The sequence below is a fragment of the Vombatus ursinus genome, unplaced genomic scaffold, assembly GCF_900497805.2.
Source record: "Vombatus ursinus unplaced genomic scaffold, bare-nosed wombat genome assembly UNPS02014778.1, whole genome shotgun sequence".
Taxonomy (NCBI): Eukaryota; Metazoa; Chordata; class Mammalia; order Diprotodontia; family Vombatidae; genus Vombatus; species Vombatus ursinus.
In genome coordinates, this window is record NW_020954556.1 from 33,659,239 (window position 1) to 33,672,594 (window position 13,356).

Consider the following 13,356-nt stretch of genomic DNA (forward strand, 5'->3'; position numbering starts at 1 on the left):
AGTGCTTGTTGATTGACTTAGTGAAGAAAAGGTCTCATTGGGGAGTTAACTGTGGGTCCTGAGCAGCTAGAAACTACTACTGTAGATGGTAGAATGGTGGGGAAAGTCTTCTTAAGCCAAATGCAAAACATGACCTAATTTACAATTTTTCCTGGGCCCAATTCTCTGTCCTGTTTATTTTAATTAAAACCAATAAATATCCTGGGCATTGGCAGAACTTTGATCATAGAGTTTGATGAGCAATGGACCTTTTCATCCTTCTGATTTAGTTAGGTTTTCCTGTCTGCATCTAAAATAAATCTCAGTGGACATCTGATCCAACCTCTCTCCCAGTATGACAGATAAGAAAATTAGGGCCTGGAAGGTCAAATGGTTTACCAAAAGTTGCACAAGTAGGGGATATAAGAGACAGACTTTGAACCTAGGTCCTCTGAAACCTGAACCAAGAATTTTTCCATTAGACCGTGTTGTTAGCTGAGCAACAGCAAGAAGACATCAGGGTTTGATAAGGGAGTTGGGAAGAAGCCACGAGTCTATTTCTTCCCTAGTTTTAATTTGCATCATTTTGTTGTATCCTGTAAAAAATGTCTGTACTTGGCCTCTTCTAGTATGCACATATGATCCTATTTACACATGGAAATCCTTCTGGTTTACACCTAAGCGGGCAAGCATGGTGAAGAGTAATAATATTTTTATATTAACATGTTATGAAAGCTTAATTTCATATTGGTAGTGCTGTTGTTACTTTTTGCTTTCAAAATATATTAACCAAGATATTATTATCCTGATTATCATTATACTTGAATGTGGATTACTCTTTAATTATAGTCTTTATCCAAATACAAGGGCACTCTCTTGACCAATCAGTTTGCTTGCCCTTGATACCAGTGATCCTTCCATTTGCCTGAAAAAGAAGGTGGTGAAAACAACAGCATCTGCTACCTTCATTTTGTAAATAAAAGATTGTGAGAAATTGTTTTAATAATGTGGAGGAATTTACACCTCCTTTATTTTAGAAATGTCAAGGAAGTCCCTTCATTTAAAGAGCACAAGTAGCAAATCCACTGTATGTTGCTACATGATCTGAGATTTGCTCATTCTGGCTTAATCCTAAAGTGTTCTTTTGCTAATGTGCCAGTTATGTGCTCTTTGCATAATGGCCAAACTTTTCATAACAATAATAGCTTATACATATATAGCATGTTCCAAGTTGCAATAGGCTTTTCTTGCCATAATCTTGTGAAATAGTAGCATTATCCCACTTTATAGGTAAGGAAACTGAGACTCACAGAGGTGAGTCCATCATCACGCAGTTACCATAGTATTAGAACTGATATTCCAACCTCCTACTTTGAACTCCAAGGTTGATGCTTTTGCAACTGGGCTATCTCTGTGCACAAGAATCATGTACTTTTCTACTCATTTCTCTTCATGTAGATAAAATATTGACCAATGGTGGATACTTTAACTGTATGAATCACTTCTCTTTCACATTTGTAGCACCATATATGTCCTTTGTTATTTGTGTTTAGTTTCTATCCTTTTTGAGCCCTACACGCCAGAATTGACCTCACTGAGAACATGAAGTTACTGAGCTTCAATGATTTCTCATCAAAACCAGAAAGTTTATTTAAACTAATTTGAGTCTGTTACAAATGATTATTAACCTTGAAAAAAGCAGCAGTGACCAATATCATTTTACCACTTACAAGAAAAGTATGGATAATTTTATTCCACATTTGGCAGTTCATTATGCATGTATCTCATTAATCTGTGCATATACACATTTTCCAATTTTTGTTCTATTTTGTTTTAATATCACTAATGTCACTCCCTTATTCAACAAACGTTAGTGGCTCCCTATTGCCTCCAGGATCAAATATGAAATCTTCTGTTTGACTTTTAAAGTCCTTCACAACCAAGCTCTTTTGTTTTTTTTTTTAGTCTTTCCAGTCTTATTACACCTTATTCCCACACACTCCAGTATGTCTGAAGAGACACTGACTTTATTCTCTTACAAGTTAATCTGTCTCCTGACTCCATGAATTTTCGCTAGGTGACCCCCACGTCTAGAAGTCCTTCTTTCCTCACCTGGCTTACCTGGCTTTCTTCAAATCTCAGCCAAAATGCCACCTACTGCAAGAAACCTTCCTTCTGAGATTATGTAAAATTATCCAGCACAAATCGTGTTTGTACATGGCTGTTTGCATCTCCCTTATTAGATTGTAAGCTATTTGAAGGCAGGGACTGTTTTTGCTTTTTGTTTCTATCTCTGTTTTGGTGCTCTTTATCATAGTACTTGGCAAATAGTAGGCACTTAATAAATGCTTGTATATAATGATTCAGGGACCAGCACTGTCTTAATGCATTATTTAATTGTACAATGATTATAACATTTCCACATTTAAGAAGGGTTCAGAGGTTGTTTTCCTGACTGTCTACCACTAACACCTTCACTTTTAAGCACCTAGAAGTACTTTAGGCACATGAAAGGGGACAGTAAGGAAAGGTATATGGCAGTCAAGGGGAGAAGAATGTCTTTGCTAATGTATTTTGAGGTTTGATTTAAATAAAGCATTATGTCTAGAGTAGGACTGTTCTTGTCTTTCTTGGCTTCAGCAATGTCTGTAGTGTAATGAACTGCAGGTTTGTGGCCCTCTTTTATTATTTAAACTTTTAGGAAAAGGATGAGTACTTCACCCCAATGACCCATTAAGTGTTGGATTGGCGTTTTTCATGTGCATGAGAGAATGGACAACTCAAAATAAGCCACAAAGAGGGGAAAGACCACTCTTTGTAGCTCTTTGCACTTGGTGAAAAATTAATACAACTGACACAAAAGTGAGGAGAATGGAACAGTGAGAGATTTGTGAAAGTGAAAAATAAGGCATGATTTGCAATGATTTTTATACTCAGGAAAATAATAAGTTGTAGCATATTAGAACTACTAACAGTCTTGCTTCCATTCTTCACTCTGGGATCAGCCATTGACAGCTGAAGCCCTGAGACTTTCACAATTAGCCAGGACAGGGGTGACTACAGCATCTTGCATTAGTCATCTTGCATTTTCTGCAGATTTAGCCAACTTGAAACAACACACATTTAAATTCTTGTTAAGCAGAAGACATGCCTAGAATCTGTGTGGCTTCATATTTTGCAAGTGACTTTTACATCATGATCGCATTTGAACTTTTCAATAGCCCCATGATTTAGAAAGAACATTGGTATTGATGGAAGACTTTCCCTATGAAGAACCCTGTTGTGTAGTTGGTGGGCCTTAAACAACAGATACAGTGATGGGTCTAAGATCCAGGATGGTTGTTTAAATGGAAGTAGTGCCAGTGTGGTGAGGGTAAAAAAAGGAAGTATAGATAAGTGCCTTCTTTTAGAAAGGACAAGGATCTCAACCCTCAATTCTGGCTGCCTAGGAAGTGTGGTTCATGGACAATGGGCAACAAAGAGTGACAGCTCTATTCAGTAACACAGATGCTCTTAAGAGTAGACTGAAATTCCCTATGTTTTTATAGTTCTTCTTAATATTCAGACTTCAGTAGCCATTTCCATTATTTCTATTTGTCCATCTCAGGTATATCTTCGCCTTGCTGTCCTGCTAGAGGAGTGAGTTTATTTATGTGGAATGAGAACAAACAGATACACATGCACTATGGTTTGGAGGGTGACATAGGACTCTCTAGGTCCTAAAATATTTCCTTGACATTCTACTATAGTCCCTGAAATTTCTTTCCAGCAAATTCTTTTTATGAACCCCAGTTAAAATACCTATATATATATATACCCACATACACACATATATGTATATATACATATATGTGTATATGTATGTATGTATCTCTATATTTATATCTATACACACACATACACTTGATTGAATTTGAAAAATGAGAGAGCATCCCCTGGACACATCAAGACATACCTGTCTCACTAACAAGTGGATACCTTCTCTTAGGGAGTGGGATGTGGGGTTATTAAATTTGATGGAGGGAGAAAAAGAGAGACATCAGATTCTGAGAAGGAACCCAAAGAGAGCACTGTGGAGGGGACCAGAAAGAAAGCTGACGTTTATCAGCTTTGTAATTTTGCCTGTGTCTCTCCTTTATCTACCTGAAATGATTTTACTTTTCCCATCAAGCGGCAGACCTTAGTTTCATTATGAATAGCCACGAAGTGTCTGCAATTCCTGCTCAAGTGGGTTAGAAGATGGGATCCTTCTCTGGCTACCTTGGTGTCCTGTTTCCCTGCTCTGAATTTCTTCATAGCTGAATGCAGACTTGATTTTTGTCTAGTTTGAAAAGTTTCTCCGACTCCCAATTTTCCTTCACTCAAACAAGTCAAATTGTTGTAGAGCCCTAGTTTATTTTATTTATTTATTTTTTATGGGAAACTGAGATAAAATGCAAGAGAAAAGATTTAAAATAATAAAATGTTAGTAGGACCTTGGGGATCATCTCATCTCATCTCTCTCATTTTAGAATGAAATTATGTGTCTAATGTCATAGAGCAATTTAGAGGGAAAGTTGGGACTAGAATCAAATTTGCTGACTATATAACACTGTTCTTCAGGATTCTCAGGTAAGAAGCATCATCATCATCATCATCATCATCATCATTACTAAAATTGATATAGCACCTAAAAACATTTGCAAAGTGTTTGACAAATATAATCTCATTTAATCATCATGACAACCTTGTGAGGTGGGTGCTATTATCTATATGTTATAGGAGAGGCCATCAAGGCTGACAGAGATTAAGGGACTTGCCTAGGGTCACAAAACCAAAAGGTCTAAGGCAGGACTCAAAATCAGGTCTTCTTGACTCCAAGTTCAGTGTTCTAAACACTCTGCCATCTAGCTCCCCAATGATTAGCCCTATGCAGAGATTACTCAGCAATCTGCCAATCAATTTGTCCATGCACATTATATCCGATAATAAAGCAGAAATGTTGCTTATGTAAATCAATTAATCAAAATTACACATTGAAACACTTTCTAATTCAATTCTTAGCAGTTCTCACCCAATTATAATTGTAGTTATCTCTCAAACAAGGGATAAAGTCCAGCAAAAGTGTTTCATTTCCCCTGAGTCTTTTACTCCACAATCTCCAGGGGCTGAATCATCCATTCAAAGACCGCAGGAGGTTAAAAAGTCAGACTTTGTGGCAGAGTAGCAGATCGCACAGCTAATTCTACCTCCAGGGCCTGGGCCCCGATGCTACCCCAGATTACCTACTCTCTCCCCACCCCCATACATATACTAATTCTCTTCCACCTGTTGCCCAACGCTCAAAATTTCAGCTTTAGAGGTTAATCCCTGTTGTTTAAAAGCTATGAAAATGCAAATTTTCCTGAAAAAGAGCTGGCTTCAGACTATCAGTCTTTTCCATCACATTGTGAATGAAGGATAATCTATTAATAATTATAGCTTACATTTATACACTTTATAGTTGCAAAGTACTTTGTATACACTACCTCCTTGGGGTCTCACAATTGAGAGGGAGGGAGGTATTGTAAGTATTATTTCTCCCATTTTATCTTTGTTCCTCTATCAATATCCCTAGAAAATTCCTGCTCCTTCCTGTTCAACAGCAGGTCGAATACTGACAGTAAATTGGGGCTAAAATCCCTTTGTTGGAAGAATTTTTCATAACCTGTTTTAAAGGTCTATTGCAGATCTAAAACAATTCATCCCAAGAAGGAACCGACGTTGGTTATTTAGCTAACTGATTAGTAATTGAAGGCCAAGTTTGGAAATTGTACAAGTTTTCTATGAATATTCATAATAAATAATTAACTTGCCTCTCGATTTAGAGCCCAATAAACAGTTCACTTCAATTTGATTTTTTTTTTTTTATATCTGAGTTAATTATATGCTGAGGTCTAGTTGCTGGGGTTTCTTTGGTAAGTGGCGATTGAGTAACTGCTGCTGGTGACAATAACCCTGTGTTTTTGTGGCTTTCACAATGTTGCTGTGCAGCTGGAGAAAGGCACATAATCATGCCCTTCAGAGAAGTGTCTCTCCCCCAACCCCCCACTCTCCAACCTTTTCCCCAAGTAGGTTCTGGGCTTAGGGTAGATCCCCTTTCTCAGTCTATCCTTTACTTCAAAAGGCTCCAGGAGTAAGTGCTTCTTAATGAGAACAGGAGGGGTCAGAAGAGAAGCGAGCCTGCCTGTACAGGTGCCAACCTTCCCCAGGGATTTTTAGAGCCTGGGAAATCACTGGTATATATTATTTACCAAAAGAGCATCTGCTGATCTCTTTCTGTATACCTAAGCTCAGTAGGCGATACCAGAGATTTCCAATTCCTCCAGGACCTTATCCCCTCCAGGAGTTGACAGTCTTCTTAAGGAGATAGGACTGATGCCTGTGAAGAGATTACAAAGCCCTGTAAGACAGTGTATGATCAAGTGCCATGTAGGGTGCACCTCCCTCCCCCCTCTAGCTCTTTCCCTGCACATTCAGGTTTACTGCCATATTTAGAGAGGAGGAAGGTGGGAAAAGTTGTGGGCCCTGGGAAGGACAGAGAACCTTCAGGCATTTGCTTTCAGCTTTATTTAAAGTCCCATTTTACAATCTGGCATCAGCCAGGCCCCTTGCTCTAATGAAATCTGGACGGCAGAGTAACACTGCCATCTACTGCCAACCTCTCTGATTGTGGGTCTTTTTTTTCTTTGCCCTCTCTCTTTTAAAGCTTCCTCTCTCCCTCTCCCTCTTTTTGCTCTCTCTCTCTCTCTTCTGCTCTCTCACTCTCTCTCTTTTTTAAAAAAAAGGTTTTTATCCCGTCAAGGAAAAAAAACTGGCTCTTGGAAAACAACCAACTCTGCTGGAACTCAGAGATAATAATCAGTTTCTCTGGGCTTGTGAAATTGGCTCATTAAGCGTGCTTTTTAACAGAAAATATTGGAAGCGATTAAGTCTGCTTTACTGAGTGGGCATGAAATGGCTAACCTTCGGCCACCCACAGCTCCTAGGTGCCTGGCGCCGTTTTATGCATGCCGCGTAATGTCTTTACTTGAAGTGCTGTTTATTCATCACCTGCTTATTTATCTCTTTGCATTTGGCAGGCACATCGATCAATGTTAAACTGTCACACAAGGTTATTTTTCTTTTACATAACAGTATAGGCCTAAGGTAGTGGCATATTAAAAGTAATAACTTTCTAACTTGTAGCTCTAGATGACAGCCCCATTTTTACCCGAATATATTACGGCAAGAAATTCTTAATATCATTCTTCTCCCCTCCCCTCCGTCCTATTTCTTCACCGCCCCCTCCCCCCAAACTGCTCATGCTCTCCCAAGGTCAAGAGTTGCATTCTGTCATTTGGTTGGGAAGAAGAGGCATGTGCTTTACTCCCAGTTTGTTTCCATCCTAGTCTTCCCCTCACCTCTGGTTATCGCAGGCCTTCAGGCTGATAAGCCTACAGGGAACACTATGGCAGTACACCTCTGCAGCTCTTTATGATGACAATCATTCTTTTGCTCAAGGACCCTTTGTCCTAGCTTGGCCCTAGAGGAAGAAGCAGAGGGATCCAGCATTTTTTTGGTGACAGATACCAAGTCTGGTTTCATTCCTGTTACCTGCCCAGATTGTTGTTCCCTTACCTTATGAAACCCAGTCCAGAAAATACGTGTACTTCCTCTTTCCATGACTGGGGCTATGGTTGGCCAAGAATAAAAAGAGGGAAGAGCTGAAAAAGTCCAGATCAACTTGTTCATTTTTTTCCCTTGCTGTTTCAGTATTCTGTTGCTTTCAAACACTCCCCAGCTTCGATAGACTTCCTGTTTTGGCCGTGGGCCAGGCTAGCTTTCTCTGTACAAACAGGTTTTCTTTTTCGTTTTCTCCCCCCCAAGTCCAGCCTAAAAATGCCCACAGATAGAAGAATGTCAGATCTTTTTAGTGTTGAATTTCAAAGCGGTCCTTAGGATTCCTTCCCTCCCTTGATCTCTCCTTTTGGATTTCAGCTCGGACTAGCACACTGTTGCTAAATATAAGCCGCAGACGGTGGCTTTCTAATAAAACGCTTTGATAATCTTGTGTACATGGGAATTAAGTGTCTCAACATGGTATGCACTGTTGCTGCACAACTACTCCCAGTGACTGGAGGTGCAACACCCATCCTGGCAAGCCCACCTTGTTTGCAAAAACAGCTCTACTAGGAAGTGTGAAGGCAGAAGTGAAAACAGTTATGAAAATATGGCCCAACAGACTGGTGAAGTACCTGCTTTGGATGCAGACAGCATCTTGGTTTCCCAGCAGAGCTTGGCATTATGACTGGCCTATCTTTCGAATTTGTTAATTTGCGTATTCATCCTTGTGCTGAGGGAGACAGTTGAGTCCCTGATCTATGGTGATCTATTTTATCACATGAAGTGCAAACCTAGGGAAAACACGTCCATTTAAAAAAAAGAAGCAGTCCCAGCCTGTGTCTATGTGCCTTCAATCAATATTTGGATTAAAGTGGTTTAAATGTATGTGGCTCTGAGGTTGTCCATTCTTTCAAGTTGACCTCCTGCATTGATTACGGCTAGTGATAGAAAGGAAAAGAACAAATCAGGGAAGGAAAAAAAAGAGGAAAAATTAGAAGAAAATGAAAGTTGCTGTTATGATTCCTATAAGTAATATATTTTAAGGCATAGTTAAATTTATAAGCATTCAAAAATCACTTCAAAGAGAGGAATGTATATTTCTATCCTCCCAGACTGTGTTTTTGTACGTCAAAAATCATCAGACTGGAAATTTAATTTGAATCTAAGGTGAAGGTCAGTTGTCTGCTTATGACCTATATAAGCCAAAGACAGTTGAATAGCTAACTGGCTTTAAAAACTAATTCTACTTTTATTTTTAGTGTCGACATTGTAGTTGTGAGCAGTTGTTTGGGTATGTTGCACTATCCAGAAGCTAGTGCTTCCAGAATTATATTTTAGCTTTCTATTCATGGTTCTTTGTTATACTAATGCAATGTTTATTAAGAGCACTCATCATGCTTGTCACTGCTCTGAATATTCAGAGCTATAGACCCTGCCCTCTAGGAAATTTCAGCCTGTTGTTTTTCCATCACCTATAGTAGCTAACAGTTTGGGGTACATATTGTCAGCACTAAGCCTGTGGGTAATGACTGGTCACAGAGAGAAGATGGGAAGTAATTGGAAGCCACTGGTCTGCAGCCAGATGGACAATCTGGAGTTGGGACAAACACATATGCTGTTGGTCAGAATAAGACAGAGGGTCAAAACCAAGCTGGCACTGGAGAGCCAGAAAGAGCTAGGAAACTGAAAGGATAGGACAAGGAAGTTAGGAGATGAGACATAAAACACTAGGAGAACTTGATATGGGAACCACTTTCTGACCTTGCTAAGAGAACTCATGTTTCCTGATGGGCCAAGAGTCAGGGTATCTAGGTAGAAGGAAGTGATTCATTTTAGGGAGCCAATCAAGAGATTAACTTGACTGAGATGCTCTGTGGAAGGGGGAATGCCATGCTTAGGTGCTCTTACATGGTAGGTGCTCAATACTTTGACAGATCCATGATCTAGCTGTTATGAGTACTTCCTATACCAGTGCAGAACAAAGCCCCTCTTTTTTACCTCCTTTTGCATACTTCTTTTCCATGCCCTTCAAAAAGTCAGCCTCAGAGGATCCACCCAACCTGCTGGAAATCTTCCTTTAGGATTTGTAATATTTTTGTGGACACCAATTCAACTGATTGAAATATTTTTCTGTCATCTTTCTCTCTTGCTAAATGATTGGCTTACCTGCTTTCCTGGTCATACACACCATTGATGATGTCTTTTATGCCATTTCTTGCATGCAAATTATAATTTATGATAATTTATATTCTACTTATACCCATAATGCATCTCTCATTTTCCTTTTGGGTGACTAGTACTTTTGTGTCTTCAGTGAATGTTGTTGTTGTTCAGTCATTCAGTTGTGTCTGACTTTTTGTGACCCCATAGATCATACTGTCCATGGGGTTTTCTTGGCAAAGATACTGGAGAGGTTTGCCATTTCCTTCTCTAGTGGATTAAGGCAAACAGAGGTTAAATGACTTGCTCAGAGTCACGCAGCTAGTGTCTAAGAACAGATTTGAACTCAGGTATTCCTGACTCCAGCCCCAGTGCTCTATCCACTGAGCAATTTAGTTGCCCTTTTGGTGAGTGTAATGTTCAGTAAATACTTATGCAGCTTGGGTTATCATGTCTGGCAACTGTTCTTCTCTGCCGCCACCCCCACCCCCGCCTCCCATTTCCACATGGTTCCTTATATTGAAATTAGGTAGTGAATATCTGAGCATGTTTCAAAGAGTGGCTCTCATAGGCAAGTCTATACATGCAATGCATGAAGTCATAGAGAATTATTATTTAGAACTGGACATTAGGAAATATATATATATATATATATATATATATATATATATATATATATCCAAGTTCTCATTTTATAGATGAGAAAATGGAGGCTCTTACAAGCTATAGAGGCAGGTAGGTGGTACAGTGGATAGAGTGCCAGGCCTGGAGCCAGGAAGACTTATCTTCCTGAGTTAAAGTCTGGCTTCAGACATTCACTAGCTGTGTGACCTTGGACAAGTTACTTAACCCTGTTTGCCTCAGTTCTTCATCTGTAAAATGAGCCGGAGAAGGAAATGGCAAACCAGTTCAGTATCTTTGCCAAGAAAACCCCAAATAGGGTAAAAAAGACTCGGGCATAACTGAAATGACCAAAAAAATAACAATAGAGGCTATAGGGTATGCTGAAGGTCATATTACATGTACTTTACAGCAGAATTATAGTTAAAATAAGACCTCAGGTCTCCTGCCTCCTGCCTCCTGGTCTAGCTCTCTTTCAAAAACAAATCATATTTATATCTCCCTCTCAAGCTTACAAGGTGCTTTCACTATCCTATGGTGTTCATCTTTCACCATTCAACAAGTATGCATTGACTAAATGCTACCACAATTCATATCCAGGTAGAAAATAATACTGGTGAATTCCAAAACTTCTGGTTGAATTCTACAGAAAAGAATTTTAGATGTTAGGAATACAGCTACATGCCTTTCACCATGCTTGGCAGTGAGGGGGCCATAAATGAAATGTAGGGCATGTTTACCTTTATACATGAACTTATAATATAATTGGTGAGATCAACATTCACATGTGAAACTGTTAAGCAACCAGTTGAGACAATATATTATTAAATGCCAAAATTGCTGATGGAGACAGTAAATATTAGAGATGTGCACTGAGTGCTGGATTTGGAGTCACGGTATTTCAGATTTGGAAGGGATCTCACCAACCATCTACTAACCCATACGTGAAAAGAAACTCTCAGTATGATACAACAGAGGAATGATTATCCATCCTCTGCTTAAAGACGTCCAATGAGGAGGAAGCTCCCACCTCCTGAAGATGTCTACTACACTTCTGTATAGCTCTAATTGTTAAGAATTTTTCCCTTGCTTTGAACTGAAATCTTACTCTCAACTATAGGGGACCAAGCAGAATAAATCAATAAATCAAGTATTTAAGTGTTTTCTACATGCCAGGCATTGTTGCAGGAATTGGGAGTACAAGACAAAAGTGAAATAGTCCTTGCCCTTCTCTGGGCACTCTTTATGTTATTAATGTCCTCTTTAGGCTGTGGCAACCTAGGCTGAAAACAATACTATGGATAAAGTCTACCAAAGGCAAAATGGAATGGGACTATTACTTCCTTATGGGAACTATGATCCTTAAAATTCAGTCCAAGATTGAACCAACGTTGAACTTGGAGTCCACTAAAATGCTGAGATCTTTTTCAGACAAACTTCTATGTAATCATACTTCTTTCCTCTTGTGATTATAAAGTTCATTTTTTTAACCTGAATTTAAGATTTTCCATTTTAGTCCTATTGAATTTCCACTTCTTAGATTCATCCTAATGACTAAACCTCCAAACAAGGTATTTTTGGACCCTGACTCTGTCATTCAAGGTATTAGCTACCTCTAGCTAGTGTCATCTGAAAATTTGATGCACGTGCCCTCTGTACCCTGATGCAAGTAATTGATAAAAATGTTAAACTGCACAGGACCAAGAACAGATGCCTGGGGCACTCCACTAGAGACCTCCCACTAAACTGACAACAAATAATTGCTACTCCTGTACTCTGATTATTCAATAAGTTCTAAATTGGTTTAGTTCTATTATCATCTATTCTACATCTCTCCATCCTTTCTCCAAAAATAACATGAGGTACTTTATCCAATGCTTTGCTAAAATTTAGGTAAACTATTTCTCTAGCACTTTTCTGTCCAAAAAGGCAACAAGATGGAATCTATCATGAGTCATTCAACATGGCCTTTCTTTGAGGAAGCCATGATGGATTAATCACTATTTATTTTTCTGGATGTTCACTGGACATCTCTTTAATGATCTGTCCTAGAATTTCCTCAGGAATTGAAGTTATGCTTACTGGTCTATAGTTTTCAGATTCTCTTTCCTCTTTGTGTTATATTCATTCTCTGTTATCTGTCCTTAATTCTATCTTCTGTACTTATCTGTTGAAAATAGGAAATATATTCACACCGTCTCTTTAAACAACTCCCATTTTTCCTCCACGTTGGAATTATTTCCCTTTTCATCTTCATAATTTTATTCTTGAGAGTTTTCTATCCCCCCCCCCACACCCCATACTGACTCTCCCTTTAGAATTTTAGTGCATGGGATCCTACTATCTTTCTAATCCTCTTGAAAAGCTCTCTTCCTATATCTAATGTGCATGTTAGACCATGTGCTAGCTAGGTAGTAGGCACTGGGAATAGAAAGATTTCCTCTCCTCCATAACAAACTCTAGGAGAGAGTAGTCATCTCTATATAAGATTCCCATCATTTCTACCTTAGAAACCAGTTCCACCTTGGAAAGAAAGAATCAGACTCAAAATCTAATTTCATCTTGGTTTCTCAACCTTTTGAAGGACTAAATTATCATCATTAAGGCTATCATTAATGAAAAAGTTCTAACAGATATTTGGAAAACTGAAAACTGTCACAACTATATCACAATTGATTTAGCTTGTGATCTGTTTTCCGAATACTTCTATGATATCCTTCTGTCTATATAGTCTGTAGTATATTTCAGTGACAATATTTCTTCTATTTGTCCCATCATTGATTTTCACCAAAATGTTTTCTACCATATTCTCCCAACCTGGTCCTGTATTTCCTCACTTAATTATGTCTTTTAAAAACTCCCCTCCCCTCCTTTTACCTATCCTGGTTCTTTTATATGGAAAAAAAAACATATTTCTTTTATGGTCCTTATCTCATTAAGTCTCGGAAGTCAAATTTGCCTCCTTGCATTAGG